The 16,226-nt window shown below is 55.6% G+C and overlaps 1 protein-coding gene across 7 annotated transcripts in view; it reads right to left on the reverse strand.

Annotated features, from left to right (window-relative positions):
* The window catches only part of DLGAP4 (DLG associated protein 4), a 200,682-nt gene extending 185,312 nt beyond the window's left edge, over positions 1-15,370 (reverse strand). For 2 of the 7 annotated variants that reach the window (XM_043602445.1, XM_043602446.1), the window contains exon 1: positions 15,287-15,365. The gene's annotated coding sequence lies outside the window, so the exon portion shown is untranslated. Of the gene's footprint in view, positions 1-15,286 lie in introns of all 7 variants that reach the window. The other 5 variants (XM_043602447.1, XM_043602449.1, XM_043602448.1 and 2 more) reach the window with 5 other exon arrangements.
* Positions 15,371-16,226: the final 856 nt, after the last annotated feature.

A 16,226-nucleotide genomic window follows, 5' to 3' on the forward strand; every position in this document is an offset into this window, starting at 1 on the left:
TCTTAATGATTTATCTCTGTTTTTCATTATTTTAAAAAATCATGTACATGTTGGCAACAACCTAAACTAAATGTCCATGATTTGGGAGCTGGTTCAAGGGGGTCTGACTTTGTAGCAGAGGTCCCTGCAGCTATCAGAAATTATCTTTAGGGGCACCTGGGTGGCTCAGTCGGTTAAGTGTCTGACTTCAGCTCAGGTCATGATCTCGTGGTCTGTGAGTTCGAGCCCCGTGTCGGGCTCTGTGCTGTCAGTTCAGAGCCTGGAACTTGCATCGGATTCTGTGTCTCCCTCTCTCTCTGCCCCTCCCCCACTCACTCTCTGTATCTCAAAAAATGAATAAACGTTAAAAAAATAAATTATCTTTAGTAGGTGTGTTGGTGAGGGTGTGGAGCAACTGGAACTCTCACACTGTGCTGGTGGGAATGAAAATTGGTTCAACCACTTTGGAGGACTGGGAGTATCCACTAATGCTGAACATTTTCATCTTCTATGACCCAGAAACCACTCCTGGCTATGTACCCAACAGAAATAACCTTGTAAGTTCCCCAGAAATATATCTATAAATAAGTCCAAAGCAGCTCTATCCACATAGCTAAAAACTGGAAATAATTTAAATGTCTCTCAACAATAGGATGGATAAAGTATGAAATATTCACTCAGTGAAACACTAGGCAGTGATAGAAAAGGATGAACTACCAATCCACACAACATAGATGAATCTCCCAGACAAAATGATGAGCAAAAGAATCCAGACACAAAAGAAACATCCTGCACGATCCCATTTATATGAAGGTTTAGAACAGTCAGAACTAAACTATGGTTTTGAAAGTCAGAATAATGGTTGCCGCCAGGGGTCAGGGGTGGGGAATTAACTGCGAAAAAGCATAATGGAGTCTTCTGGGGGAGCTGGAAATATCCAATATCTTGATCTGAGTGGTGGTTACAGGGTAGTTACACACATATATCATATATATGTCATATGATATATGTAACATATATAGACACATACACACGAGTCAAGCTATACTACACACGTAAGATTAGTGCACTCTACAACATGTTATACCTGCTCAAATGTTTCAAATACATACAAACAATTTAAATATAATAATACTCTGCAGTTTAAATATAATAATTATTAAATTATATTTAATAATATATTAAATATATTATTTAATATAATATTAAATAAATATTTAACATATTTATATTAAATATAATAATATTATATTATTAAATATAATAATACAATAATATAATGAACTCAGAAAGATGGCCAGCATCAAGGGAAAAAGCCACAAACAGGATTAATATGACCCTAGTTATGCAAAATCATCTACACACATGCACTTTACCTACGGATGACTTCAACATTGTATGAGCCACCATTTATGAGCAACTTCTGTATGCCAAGTGCTGTCCTAAGCACTTCATTCCATCATTTCATCCTTACACGAGTCTTTGAGGTAAAGACTATCACTAGTCATTGCTGGCTCCACTTCACAGACAAAAGGACTGAGGCACAGAGGTTAGGTAATTTGCTTGAAGTCAACCAGCTAAGTGGCAGAGTTGGATATGAACATGGGTCTTACAGCACCAGAGTCCACACTCTTACGTAAACCCCCAAACCCTGCCCACAGCCCCTGAGGCCCCACATGGTCTGGACCCTGCCACCCCCTCATGCTTCACCTCATCCTCTCTTTCCCCAACATGCAGCCTCCCATCTTCCTTTCTCTTCGCTGAAAACACCACTGCCCTCACACCACAGGGTTTATACCTCTGCCACTCTCTTGGACAGGAATGATTTTCCCCAGCTCCTCTTTGCTAAGGGGACTTCTCTTTACCTCTTGGGCCTCAGTCCAAGCGTCACCTCCTCCAAGACGCCTTCCTAAAAACCCAGCCTGGGCTGAGACCTCATAGTTCCAATCACCCTTCCCTGTGGACCTCACCCCTATTTTATCTGCTTTTTTTGAGTTCCCTAAGAGTGCAGAAGTGTCCCTCAGAGTCCTGCCTCCTCTGCTCACTGCAGTGAGTGAGCACTTAACAAATATTTGATGAGTGAGTGAATGAATGAATCCATCTGCCAGGGAAGATCAACTTGGAGAGACATCTGGAAGGCTGACATCAAAATGTCAGTGATGGTCACCACAGGGAGGTGGGTTCCAGGGAATTTTTACACCCATTTTTGTACTTTGGGGTTTATCTGGCTGGACAGTGTTCTGGTGGGTAGGTATCTTTTTCCAGCCCTTCAGCATTTCCCCTGTCTAGGGCACCCGGGCTACCACCCTCCCCTCCACCTCCGCCCCTGCACACACTCTCCCAGCTCTGCCTGCAGCCCCAAGTGGGCGGTGTATTAATAAACGGAGGGAGAAGGTCACCCAGCTTGCAAGCACTGAGCTGTCCTTGACTCGGATGCAGATGAAATGCGCTGAGGCGGGGGAGCTGTTCACCAAGCGCCGAGCACGTGTGAGCTATTTCTGATTCCCACCCAGCCGGGCACAGCACATCTGCCATGGGAGCCAGGGCCAGCCTGGCGGGCAGCGGGGGGATCCACTGACCAGCCACCGGGCCGTGCTCACAACCAGACCCACCACTGCCCCACTGAAAACTCACCCACAGTCTTCCAGTGTTTGGGGGGACAAGACCCTCAGATTGGCAGCTGAGGCTCAGCAAGACCAAGTTCCCACCCCCCTTCCTGCCCCCCGCTCTCCCCAGCGCAACCAGGCTCTCCCTTAACTCCCGGCCTTTGCATGTCCCATCATTTCCTCCGCCAGGAACGCCTGCTCTGTCTCCAATTGTTGGCTCCTTCCCTCTGAACTTAGAAGTCTCAGCTCAGACCACTGGTCCTCCAGGGAGCCCTGTCCCTGTCCTAGGGCTTCCTGCTGCCGCAACAGGTATCTTGATGCTGTCTTAGTGGCCTGTGATCCGCCTCCCAGACTGTAATGTGGCCACTGTGAGGGACCCTTATTAGTCACCTCCACGCCCTAGGCATCCAGCGAGGGCCTGGGCCGCAGCAGGCACAAATCCACATAACCCACTGGCTACACAAGGGAGAAGGTGCTCTGAGTGCTGAGAGGGACCAGAAGGCAGAGAGGCTCAGGAAGTGGGGGGGGGGGGGGGGGTCAGGGGAACAGGAGGGGAGCAAATGACTGAATTTGGCTGGGCCTTGGAGGCCAAGAGTCAGAGAGATGTGGCTCTAGGGGACAGGGAGGTGGAGAGGAAGACCCATCCACAGTCAGTAGGGGAGAGTCCTGGTCCAGCCAGCCCAGCCCGGAGCTCCAAGCAGCACAGGTGCCAGGTGCCAGGTGTGGCTGCTCAGAGGCCCTGCCTCCCCCAGCCCCGACAAGAGCAGTGGATACGGAATCTGCACAGAATGGAGCATTTTGTCTAAATATATCTGCTCCCCAGTGAAGGATACACAGGGAGGGAGCGGGGGGGTGGGGGGGCACAGTGGGCCTGCAGTGCTGGAAAGACCTTTGCTTGCCCACAGGCACTTGCTCACAGGCCCACAGCCCCCTGCCCTGGCAGAAAGGGTCCACCCTGGACCCCAGGGAAAGAGGTGAACCTGGGTGGCCTCTCCAGGCAGGATTCCCATTGCCTGACGTCCCACCTAAAAGCTGCTGCTTTGAATATGGGCCAAGCACAAATCAGGACAGCAGAGGAGGGAGGGAGGCACAGGGCCTGAGGGAGGTGACCCAGGGGTGGGGCCTGGGGGAGGGAGACCCAGAGGTGGGGCTGAGGGAGAGGACACAGAAGTGAGCCTGAGGGAGGGGGACACAGAGAGGGGGCTTGGGAGAGGGGACCTTGGTCTAGGCAGTCCAGAGTCCGGCCTCTGCTCACCACCTTCTTGCAACAAAGGCACAGACAGGGAGACAACTCAACAGGGTCACATCGGAGCCTGGGGGCAGTGAGGGCCAGAGGATCCAAGCACCCTGGCTCCCAGGCATCCTGAGAGTTCCTGGAATTCTCTTCAGCTTCCTGAGGTTCTCTCAAGGATCCTTCAGAGTAGGATAGCAGAAAGAGCACTAGATCCCAAGTCCAAGCCTCTGATTCAGTCCCATGTCCACCACTGAGGCCCTCAGGCGAGTCATGTCTGGGCCTCCACTTCCCCATCCGTAAAATGGAGATAAGCACATCTCCCTCTGTGTGCTGGTCTCACTGGGAGGCCCAGGCTGACCTGTGAACTGATCTGGACTGGAGTGTGAGGAAGGAATGCCAGAGGGTCCAGTGTGAATGTACACATGGAGAGAGAGCAGATCAGAAGACAGCATAACATCAGCTGCTTTTTCTTGAGCACCTACTATGTGCTGGGCCCTGCCCTAGGTACCTTAACACACAGAACTCACTTCGCCCTGACATCAAGCCTCCAGGCAGGCGGTGACATCATTATCCCATGGGGAACAGATGGAAAAACTGAGGTTCAAAGAGATTTCTGTAACCTGCCGAAGGTCACATAGCTGGTGAGCTGAGCCAGAACCCAACTCAGGCCAAACCCTCAGTCAGCTCACTTCCTCCTGTGGGTGGACAAGCTTGCTGGCTGCCACCCCAGGGTGGTCAGCCTATGGCTCTGAAAAGCCTTCCCAGAATCCTCACGGCTGAGGCAGTTGCCACTTTCCATTCAATTTTGTGCTTTCAATTAAAAACAAGACCAGGAAAAAAAAAAAAAACCTGCTCATTAAAACAGCTGGACATTAATACTTGCCGCTATTAACACCTCATTTTTAAAGGGCAATAAGTCTCCCTTTAAACTCCCAGAGTCTCCCACCCCACCCTCACTCAAGCTCACCCTAGACAGGATGATACAGTGGCTAAGAGCATAGGCCATGAGGATGGGCAGTCTGGGTTCAAATCCCAGCTCTGTTAGCTGCTGCTCGACCTTAGGAGTGTCATTCTCCCTCTCTGTGACTTGTTTCCCCATGTGTAGAGAGGGGACAGTCATCCCTCCCACCCAGAGTCCTTGGGTGTATTAGAGAGAAAGACAATTCAAGATCTGGCCCAGGTCTTACTGGAAACAGTCAGCATCACTCCTATTTAGCATATGGATGATGAGTCTACACCAGATTCCCTCAAAGTGGCTCCTGCACTGTATATATGTGAAAGAGAGGTAATAAATGTTTATGATCGTTTTAAGCCACTAACTTTTGGGGTAATTTGTTACGCAGAGGTAGATAACTAAGGCAGACGGTGAGCCTTGAGATGGAGTGGAAGAGAGGCGAGAGAAGCCAGAAGCTGCTTCCAGAAGGTGTGGTTTACCCTGCTCTCATGCTGGGTATGCAGGGGCTCCCCTCTAGTGGCCCCAGTCTGTCCAGAGATGCCTCCCTCCCAACCTCAGCCTTCCCTGGGTGGCTGCTTCTTACAACTGTTTACAGATGCCAGAGCAGATCTGAAACAGCTCATCTAACCCACGGAGCCTACTATGTGCCAGCACAGAGTTAAGGCTTCCACATTGGTTTTCATTAAATTCTCACAACAGCCTCTGGAGCTGAATATTATTATCCCCATGGCCTAGAATAATGTCTGGCACAGTAGATATTTGTAATAGTTAGTGTGGACTAGGCTGCACTGACAATAGACCCCCAAATTTCAGGGGCTTACAGAATGAGAAACATATTCCTTTCAAGCAGTTGGGCTTCTCCCCAGGTTGGCAAAAAACAGCCCTGGTGGGTCCATAAACTAAAAGGAGTCAACCGAACAACCAACTTCCCGATTGCTCGACACCAGGCACCCCCACATTGCCCCAGATGGGCTCATGCAGTCATTGCTCCTACTCCCAGTACGGGAGGAAAGGAGCGAGGGGACGTGTAGGCTGAGCTCTTGTCTGAGGCACCTGCCACATGACCCGGCCCCTGTGTAGGAAAGGAGCCTGAGGGGGCACCGGCTGTACTCTGGCCACCGGGCTCAAAAGTGCTCGGCTCACACTCATGAGCCATGCACCCACTATGCTCCAGGCCCCAGGCTGGGCACCGCTGGGAGCACCAAGAAGCATCAGCCTGGCCCCTGCCTGGAGGGGTAGGGGAGGCAGACATATAAGTGGACCTCATAGTGCACAGGCCTCTGGAGTCCAGGCGGGAGTGGCTCACATGAATGAGAGAGAAAGTCTCCTGAAAGGGCAAGGCCTAGGCTGAGTGGTAAATAACAAATAGGAGTTACCAAGCAAAGACTTTGGGGAAGGGTATTCTGGGCAGAGGGAACAGTAAATGTGAAGGCTGGGGGCCAGAAGACATGGAATGTTCTGTAAGTCCCAATTCACTCAGCTGAGCTGTAAGTGAGAGCATGCCGGAGGGGGCCGGAGGGGGCTGCAGGAGTGCACAGGGGCAGGTGACAGAGGCCACTCAGAGCTCTGGGCTACGATGAGGTGAGAGGGGCTGGGTGTGGCTTCCGGATCACTTTGCCTGCATGTAGATGGTCTATGGGCAGGAGACCTGGGAGGGGGATGGGAGAGTCATCTTGGCCAGAGGCCATGGAGGCCAGAGCCAAAAGACGCTTGAGAAGGGGACATGGGGCAGGGAAGGAGCCCAGCCTCTGCTCTGTGGCTGAACTCCCAGACCCGTCCCAAGGGCTCCAGGGGCAAGGCTGCCTCTCCGCCGGGAGAGAAATGGCCTTGTCATTTATCAAACCCAGCCTGGCAAATGGTTCCTGGAGGCCTCGGGGCTGCTGGCCATGGGTCCTCTCTGCCCACCACTGCCCACTGCCTGTGCCCCTGCCCCGTCCAGCATCAGCAGAGGATGGTGACACCAGGTCAGCAGAGGTCAGTTGGCTCTGGCCTCAGCCTCAGCAGGCAGGCAGGTGGCCAACACTCCATGCCAGTGCCGGGAAGGCCTGGGGTGTGGCCAGCCAGGAGAGCACTGTGGGTCTGCCCTGCTCCGGAACCTTCTGTGGCTCCTCCGTTTCTTTCAGTGGGAAGCATCCATGCAAGGGGTGGTACTGAGGAGAGGAGTCCCCTCTCCACGCTAACCTGCGGTGGGACCTCAGTGAGAGCCAAGGGTTCTGCTAACTACAACCAGGGCAGTCCCTTCAGGAACCCCTCGGGGATCTGATTCACATCTGGCAAGTCTCCAGCCCCACTGGGGCAGGCTGCTTCACCTCTCTGGGCCTCAGTTTCCTCATGTGTCAACAGTGCATCCTGTATCCCACCAGGCCCTGATTCCACCTCACATGAAGCCCCTTGCTCTCCAGGCTTTGGAACTTCATACTGCCCCTGCTGCCCACCACAGGGTTAACTCCTTCTCCTCCCAGGCATCAGGTCTGTCACCTCCTTGGGGCAGCCCTCCCTGACCCCACCGGACTAGGTTTCCTTATACTCCGTGGCAGCAGCACAGGTCACTGATGTGAGTTTATATTCGTCTGGGAAGTTATCATGACTGTTGGCCTCCCAAGAGGATCGCGGGCTCCCCAGGCCAGGGACCAGGAGTTCCACTGGCTGATATAGGCCCAACACCTGCTCTGGGCACAGAGCAGACACTTCGCATGTGTTTGCTGAATGAATACTTAGAAGAAAGGGAGGAAAGAAAAGGAGGTCAGGAGGGATGATAATATCTACCTCCTAGGGTCGAGAGCACCTGACAATACACAAAAGGCCTGGTTTGAGTGGGGGGCAACGTCACTCACACGCACGTGTACACACACATCTCTCACACACTCCCCACACACATATACACACATACCACATAAAACGTTCACACATACTCCACACACACACATACCCGCCCCCATGTGTGCAGGGGAGCAAAGAAGGGGCCTGAGGGTGGCCTCACCTCCCTGTCCACACCCACATTCACCCAGAGCCCCCTGATAAACCAGATATAAGAGAGTCAGATCACGGGGTACCTGGGTGGTTCAGTTGGTTAAGCATCTGACTTTAGCTTAGGTCATGATCTCATAGTTCATGGGTTCAAGCCCCGCATTGGTCTCTGTGCTGTCAGCCCAGAGCCTGGAGCCTGCTTTGGATTCTCTCTCTCCCTCTCTCTGCCCCTCCCCAGCTCACACTCTGTCTCTCTCTCAAAAATAAATAAACATTAAAAAAAAAAAAACTAAAAAAAAAAAAAAGACAGAGAGAGTCACATCTACAGATCGGCAGAGGCGGGCCTGGCCCAGTGGGGAGCCAAGACCTCTGCCCAGACCTCTGTCCCCACCCACATTGTCCCTGGAAGGCCTCACACATGCCCAGTCCTCCAGGAATCTCTCACACCCCAAAGGTGGCAGGTTTCCCTGGAGAAGAAGTGCGAGATGCTGACACTTCCTTGCCTGTCATCACACCTTGGCTTCAAGGGTGGGTGCTGGAGGTCGATGAGGAAGCTCAGAAAATTCCCAGAAGTGCCAGCCAGGTAGGGGTCCAGAGATGGGCTGGGGCAGCTCCAACCCCCTACCCCACCCCACCCTTACCACACAGATGGAGAAACTGAAACCTAGAGAAGGGAACAGGAGGCTCACAGTGACCCAGCCGGCTTCCTGCCTGGGGTCTGCCTTCTGGCCTGGATGCCTGACTCACACGGACCTGAGTTTAAATCCTAGATCTACCATTCACCTGCTGTAAGCCTCAGTTTCCTCGGATGTAAGATGGACATGATCAGAGCACCTTGCTCCCTCCACTGTGGGGGACACATATGGAAAACACATGTGGCAGAGGGCCCTGTCCCTCCAGGAGCTCCTCCTGAGTCACAGGGACCCCTCAGAGCCATCAACACAAGCTGCCCAGTCGGCCTCAGAATCCCAAAGCCCAGCCTTCACAGTGCACACTGCCCAGAAAAGGCAGGCAACCACGCCAGGGTCACACAGCAAGGCCCCAACACACTGGGACTCGAACTGGGCCCTGTACAGCAGAGCCTCCCACCCTACAAGTGGATCTGGCAGAGCCGAGGAGGTGCCAGGGCTTGTCGGCAGCCAGGGGAGGGAGGGAGGCAGGCAGGCAGCTGGGGGTGGTGGGAAGAGCCTTTTCTCCCCTGTCTTTAGCAAACCCGGATCCCCGTCTCCAAGCTGCGCTCCAGAGCCCTTGATTGCTGCGTCACTGCGCGCAGTCAGCCCGCAGTGGGCGGAAGGAGAGGCTCCCTCCCTCTGGCTTGAGCTTAGGGGACAGGGATAGGTGGGAAGCCAGGCAGAGGGTCAGGGGTAAGGACAAGGAGGGCTCCCTGACACCTCCCAGAGGGAATCTCAGCTCCATTCACCCCTGGAGTCACAGAGGGCTGAGCTAGGCAAGCCTTGGAGACCTAACCCCCGGAACTTCAACAAACAGATGGAGATCATGAGGCCCAGAGAGGTGCTGGGATTCCGTAGGGGAGTCCCAGCAGCAAACCAGGTCCCCAGTCATTCCAAACCCCCATCTCCTGGGAGCTGCAAAGCAAAAGCCTCCTGGACCCACCCCTGTCACCGCAGGCTCATCTGTCACAGTAGAGAGAAAAATATGTGAACCTAGAGGCCTAGTTTTCACTCCTCAGCCCGATATCTGGGGGCACAGAGACCCCCTCCTGCACAATCACAGATACTTCATCAGGGTGTGGTTCTGAGCCCCTGTCATGGGGCCCAGCACAGTGCGAAGGTACACAGCAGGTACTCGATAAGTGGTCTTGTACTCCATTTCTATGCCAGGATGCCTGCCCCATTTCTCCATTATCAAAGACAGAACCTGCCCACATCATATGCTTTCTAAAGATGACCCCCTCATGTACCAAATGTGGCTAGAGCCATTTTTGAAGCAGACTCCGGGGGATGGGTCACCTCTTCTTAGGCCGAAGGAAGGAATGCAAAGGCCACGTTTGTTCTGCTGCCTTCTCACAAGCGTCTGTACCCCTGTGCTAGGCCCTGGAGGCTGCTGTATGTGAGGGATCTGCCCCTTCACCGAGTGATCCCAGGAATCCAGCGTCTCGTGCTGCATCTATGGTCCCTCCTCCACACCCGTGTCACCACCCGATGCCCCTGGAGCCCTATAGATGGGCCACCTCCCAGAACTGTGAGTTAGTGAAGAGCAAAGTCACGGGGAGGGGCCATTGTTCTCTTGCTAACAGCCTGCGACCCACCAGGCCTCTGGTGGGGCCAGGAAGGGACCACTGACATCTAGGGGCGCTCCTGAGCTGCTGTGGGCTCAGGCCAAGTCCTACCTCTAGCGAGTGGCCAGGTTCCCACAAGCCAGGGTCTGGGTCTGCCACATTCAATTCCCACGGCCCAACGTGCACCTCTATACACACACACCCCCTCACCCATCACTGCTGGCGAACACATCTCCAGAATGTGGGCGAAGACTAGATTCTACGCTCTAACCGGTTTGGATTCAAATCCTGGCACCCTCCACTTTGCCAGCTCTGGGGCCTTGGGCAGCTACAGCTCTCTGCGCCTGTCTCCTCATCTGTGAAATGGGGATAATAATAGGGGTCATGGGACTAAAGGAGAGGCTGAATTTAAGGGGCTTTCAGCTGGTGCTCATTAAACAGAGGGCCCAGCACTGCACTTGGCTCCCGGGAGTTGGTCACTGGTACTTGGCTCGGTGAGTGGGTGTTAGCCACTGACACCACTGCCATTATCATTATCATCACCAACAGCAGCAGGGATCCCCAAGCCTGGTTTTGCAACCAGCCCTGGTGAAGGGTGTAGCAAAATTCTCCAAACAAAATTTGCTTCCATTCATTTTGGGTTTTTGAAAAGGCCACGTCAGACAGCTTGGCGGGGAGGAGGCGGCGTTGCGAAACCCAGCACAGAGGGATCCAGAGCCCCACTCCTCGGCTCAGGAAATGATGTGCCATCAGCTAGCAATAGGCTCCTGTGCGCGGGCACCCCAAGGGCTCCTGGGCTGTGGGTTCACCTCCTGCCACCCTCTGGGTGACCTTGGGAAGCTACCCAAACTCTCTGAGCCTCAGTTTCCTCATCTGTTAAATGGAGACATGCCCACCTCTGGGGGTAGGGGGCGGGGTGGAAAGATGTGGAGATTAAATATCTTCTGCAAACTGTTGTACATGGCCTGAAGGCCTCTGTCCTGGCCAGGGGCATCCACCAGCAGACTGTGGACAGGGTATAAGAACAGAACACACACTTCCCCCCACCATGGGCCATGACAAAAGTCTGGTCACATAAGTCTTAGTGGGCCCCCCACAGGAGTCTGATGAAGTCAAGGGTGGGCTTGTCTTTGGTCCAACACACAGGAGGCCTCTCATCAGTGACAGCCTTTTCCAAAAAGGGTGCAGTGAGAGTGTGCATAATGGGGTGCCTTTCCCACCAGAGCCAGCCCCCACACTCCCTTAACTGACAGGTCATCTGTCAGAAGAAGCTGCTGAGCCTCATCAGCTCCCCGTTGACCCCCGCCCCAAGCGCTAATACACACTGGCCTCCAAAGCCACTAGAGCAAACCCAGCCCCATCCCAGCTCTCCACATGCTCAAAGAAGAGGCAGGGGCCTTGAGAATTCCCCTCCTGGGCTGTCAGGATCACAGACTCCACACTGAGACGGTGGAAATTCTCTGAGATCACAAGGTCCAAGCTTGTACTTTATCAAGGGAACCCAGAGAGGGGACACGCTGCATTCAAGGCACACAGCAAGGCAGCAACAGGGCTCCGGGCACAGACGGGACACTCCCCATGCCGGCACACTGCCCCCCTCCATGACAAGCCTCCTGTGGGCTGCCCCCTTCCCCAGGCCTGCCCAGCACGTGGCTGCCTCCCAGCTCTCATCAATGTAGTTCTCTCAGCCAGCAGTGCCCTTCCGGCCATTCTCCATCTACCCAAATCCTCTAATCCTCCCAAATCCACCCCAGATCTAGTACATGTCCTCCAGGAAGCACTTCCCACAGGCCCAAACTCTTCCCAGCACTGGACAGCACCAGCCCCCACCTCCAGGAAGGGCCTGGCAGGGTGACTACAGTTCACAGAGCAGGGCCCTGTGGGTTTGACTCTGTCCCCATCCCTAGGGGACACTGTGCAGGCCTCAGGAAGCCCTGGTGGCCCGAAGACAGAATGGAGCATTAGGAAATGGCAGAGAAGCTAGTGGACAAGTTGGTGACCTACTGAATGAAAGTAAGGAAGTGATGATGTGTATAATGAATTGGCAGAAATAAATGTCAGACCATATACCCCTGAAGACACAGGCTCCTGCCCAAGCATGGCTCCTCACTCTCTTATAGAGTCTTTGAGGTCCTACAGACACACTGGGATTGTAGAGGCTATGGGCCTCTAACCCCACAGAGTCTGACCAAATGCTTTTGAGTTTGCAGGCCCAGCTGGAGACCAGGAGCCCATATGGACAGTTGTACTGACAACTAGACCTGGTCAAGGCTCCCACCATGTTCTGCCACCCAGCCCTTGACTTAGGATGGCCCAAATGACACTTGTCCATTCATTCAGCCAAATAAATGGACCGAGGGTCCAGAATGAACCAAGACCTGTTCTCAGCACCAGTGGGATGGCATAAAGAGGCAGGCATGACCCTGCTCTGCTCCACACAACTACATCAAGAGGCATCCAGTAATAAGGAACAGTGGCTGGTAGTGAAGGCAGAGGCCCGTGGGGGCTGGGAAGTGGTGACAGGGATACAATCTGGCCTGGGTGTCAGGGAAGGCTTTCTTCTGGAAGTGATACACCTAAGTTGAGTCTGGATGAGAAGTAGTAATTAAGTAGGCAAATGGGAAGGGGGCGGTGTTCAGGTAGAGGAACCAGCGTGTGCAAAGACCCTGAGGCTGGAGGCAATGAGGCCTGTTCCAGGAACTGAAAGCAGGCCAGGGGGACCCAAGCCAAAGAGGGAAGGGAGGAGCTGTAAGATGTGGCTAGAAAGGTAGCTAGTCTGGGGAGGAGGCTAGGCTTCATTCTAGGAGTAGTGGGCATATATTGAGTACCCATGGTGTGCTTTAAAAAAAAAAAATCTGCATTCAAGATTTTATTCACATTATAGAATGTTTAAGTGGAAGTGTTTAAATGCACCATAGTCAGATAATGCTATTTTTAATGCTTTTCTGAATGACTGAATCTATCAATTAATCACAGATATATGGGAGCATAGAGACCACCTGCTCCTGTCCCACAGAGTGCCCAGTACAATTCCTCAGAGCCTCCCCATCATGTAGAAACACTGGCATTTATGAAGCTAGTGGCCCCATAAACTGCACAAGAAATTAACGAGATGCCAGCGGGTGCCCCTGGTACGTCCAATTCGTCACCAACTCTTACAAAAGCTCTAAAGTACACAATCTATCCTTAGCTCCGAGTACTGTTCAGCCTCCTTTCAAAAAACACCAATTCAGCTGCCAGGCAGCCTTGCACCCAGGGCACAGCCCTCGAACCTGCAGCTCTGTTTCAAGGCGGAAACCAGCCGGATGCTGCCCTGGGTCCCACATAACCCAGCCATCAGGCCTGCTCTGCCCCACACTTTCTCTCTAGTCGGGGCCTTGCACTCCGCCCCCAGAGCCTGGCACAGACTGTCTCTCCTCTGCCCCCAGACAAAACAGGGGCTCCTTGAGGGTGGGGACCACATCAGATCATTACACGTCTCTAGCATCCGGCACAGGCCCAGTCCAGTCTCTGATGGATGAATGAAGGAAGGGTGCCATGGACATCACACAGAGGCACACTCACAGAAGTTGAGCTGCTGTTATCTGGGCTCCAGGAGGACTCAGGAGTCCTGGCGCACCCCTGCCACAGCACAGGCACACGCACACACGCCTGCCCCACGTGCACAGCCAGTGTCTCCAAGAGCTGCTGGGAACACACTCTGCATCTGCTGCTGACTGGCCTCCAACAGCCAGCTCCAGGGCCTGGCGGTGGCTCCCAGCACTCCAGCCACCAATCGGTCACCCAGCTCTGCAGCCCCACCCAGCCCTGCTGCCCATGGGAGTCTGGCTTAGGCCCCTCAGGCCACCCTGGGACCAGACAGCCCACAGTTCCCTCTATGGGACAGAAACTGGGCTCCTCCAACAGCCACTCTCGGAGATGATCCTGTACAACCTCCAGCCTCGGCCACCTTGAGCCTTCAGGAAAACACAGCCCCCTCCCACAAGTGAAGGCACAAGAGCAGAGACAGCCAGAACCAGGACCCTGGGGAGCTAGGCTGAGACTGAAGGTGCACCAGGGGTAGAGGCAGGCCGGTGAAGCCTCCTGGGGCTGGGGACTGCAGCCCCCCCCCCCCCCCCCCCCGTCATTTCCACTTCCAGGCAGGTGGGGGTGCAGGAACCCTCCCCCCCACAATTAGCACTGCCCCCCAAGCTTGAGGCTTACATCCTCAGGGCACCTCATCCACCCCCTCACCCACCTCCCCACAACTGGCCTTCGCCAATCCATAGCCCCTTTCCTCATTTCATTCCCACAACATCAACAGTCCCTGGCTGCCCGCCCCTCTGCAACACCGGCAGCTCTGAGGAAGAAGGGGAGAAGGGAGAGGGATGAGAACGCCAAGGAATGGAACGATGGAGGGGGGTTGGAGCCGGTAGGTTCCGCCGAAAGAGGCCAGGGGCAGTCATCACATGTCCAGGTAGCACATGTCCCCTCCCAGCAGGCCCCGCACATCTGGACCCAGCTGGCCTCTCCGGCCAGCGGGTCCACCTGCCACGGGCTCTGAACGCGAACCCCTTTCACCGCGGGGCGCCGCACGTGGGGGCCTCCCGTGGCCATGTGAGCGCCCCCCCAACCCAGGTGCCCAGGTCAGCCCAGCCCCTCCCGGGTACGCAAACAGGGAGGGGGCGCCATGCAGCGCTGGGAGGTGGGGTTGCCCCCGCCCCCTCCCCAGATGCCGGGTCCGGGAAAAGAGCTCCGGAATGGGGTTGCTGGCTGGGCAGGCTCCCGGGGCTACTGAGTCGGGATGGAGGCAGCTGGGCTGAATGGAGAAATGCCCCGGCCGGCCGGCAGAGCCCTCCCTCTCCTTAGCTCCCAAGGTTGGTGGGGAGGGGAGGGGTCTCCCTGACCCTCTGGCCACCCTGCGGATTGAGGGTCGGGCCCGAGGAGGGGCTTCCCAGCTTTGGCAGCCTCTTGACATCGGAGAGTCCGCGGGAAAAAGAGGTGGAATGGGGGTCCAGCCCTGGCTAGGGGGTTCCGGGCCCCAGGCACGCCACCCCCACCCCCGCCCGCTTTGGGGGTCCAAGAAAACCTAGACTGGAGGATCCCACCCAGAGAAGGGGGCTTGCCAGCCGCAGAACCGCCCCCTCGGATTGGGGGCTCAGAAGACGGAACTGGCAGGGGGAGGGGGCTTTCCTGCGCCAGCGCCGCCCGTCGGTTTAGGGAGGTCTGTCCGGGAGGAGACTCGGATCGGGGGTCTCGCCGAGGGACCGGGCGCACCGGCCCCGGAAAGGGGGTCTGGCCACTGCGCGCCACCCCCGCGCCCTCACCTGCGCCGGGCGCCTCGGCCGCCTCCGGCCCTCTCGGCCGCTGCGCTGCGCCGCCGCCGTTCGGGTCCGCTGGCAGGTCCGCCGCCTAGGCCCCGGCCCGGGCCCCGGCCCGCGGGCGCCCCATGCCTCTCCTCTGGCCGGCGCGGCGCCCCAGATGCGGCTGCGGGAGGAGGAGCCGCGCGGCCCCGGCTCCCCGAGAGCGGCGGGGAGGGGGCGGGGGGCGGGGAGATGCGCGCGGGGGAGGGGGCCGCGCGGCTGCGCCCAAAACCAGGCGCGGATCCGGCCACCGGCCCGGGGCTGGGGGGGGGGGGCGGGGGGGGGCGCGCCGATGCCAGCGCCCACCCCCACCCACGCCCCCGCAACCCGGGGTGGGAGGGGGAGGGTCTCCGCGGCGAGCGACGCTCTGTCGCGAGCCGGAAGGGCGCTTGGAGATCCGCGGTCGGCCGCCCAGAGAGTGCAGGCTACTGGCACAAGGTCACACAGCGTGGGCTGCGGTAGCGCGGGAACCTGGAACCCCAGGCTACAGAGCTGGGCAGTAGGAACCTATGTGGACCCGGCGTCGGCCGGGTGGAGGAGGGAAACTGAAGCTCACAGTGGACGAGACTGGCCAGGTCCACACCGTGCAAGTCCGGAGGCTCCTGGGATTTGAACTTGGGGCTACTGAGCCTGGGAACACGTGCCCCGTCCTGGTGACCCATTTCCTGCAGGTGCCTTCTCGCCTGTGGCAGCACAGGATTAAAACAACCCCTGGATGGACCTGGACTGTGTACTCATACTATTTCTGGGGCTCTGTGATCGTAGATAAGAGACCGCCCCTTTTGAGCGCCAGGTTCGCCACCTGTAAAATGGAGACAACATTAGTATAGTATCTACAACTTGGGTTGAGGATCCAAAGAGATGATAGGTCTAAGCTCCTTGACGGTGCCGGACATTCAGTAGG

This window comes from Prionailurus bengalensis, chromosome A3, assembly GCF_016509475.1.
Source record: "Prionailurus bengalensis isolate Pbe53 chromosome A3, Fcat_Pben_1.1_paternal_pri, whole genome shotgun sequence".
Classification (NCBI taxonomy): domain Eukaryota; kingdom Metazoa; phylum Chordata; class Mammalia; order Carnivora; family Felidae; genus Prionailurus; species Prionailurus bengalensis.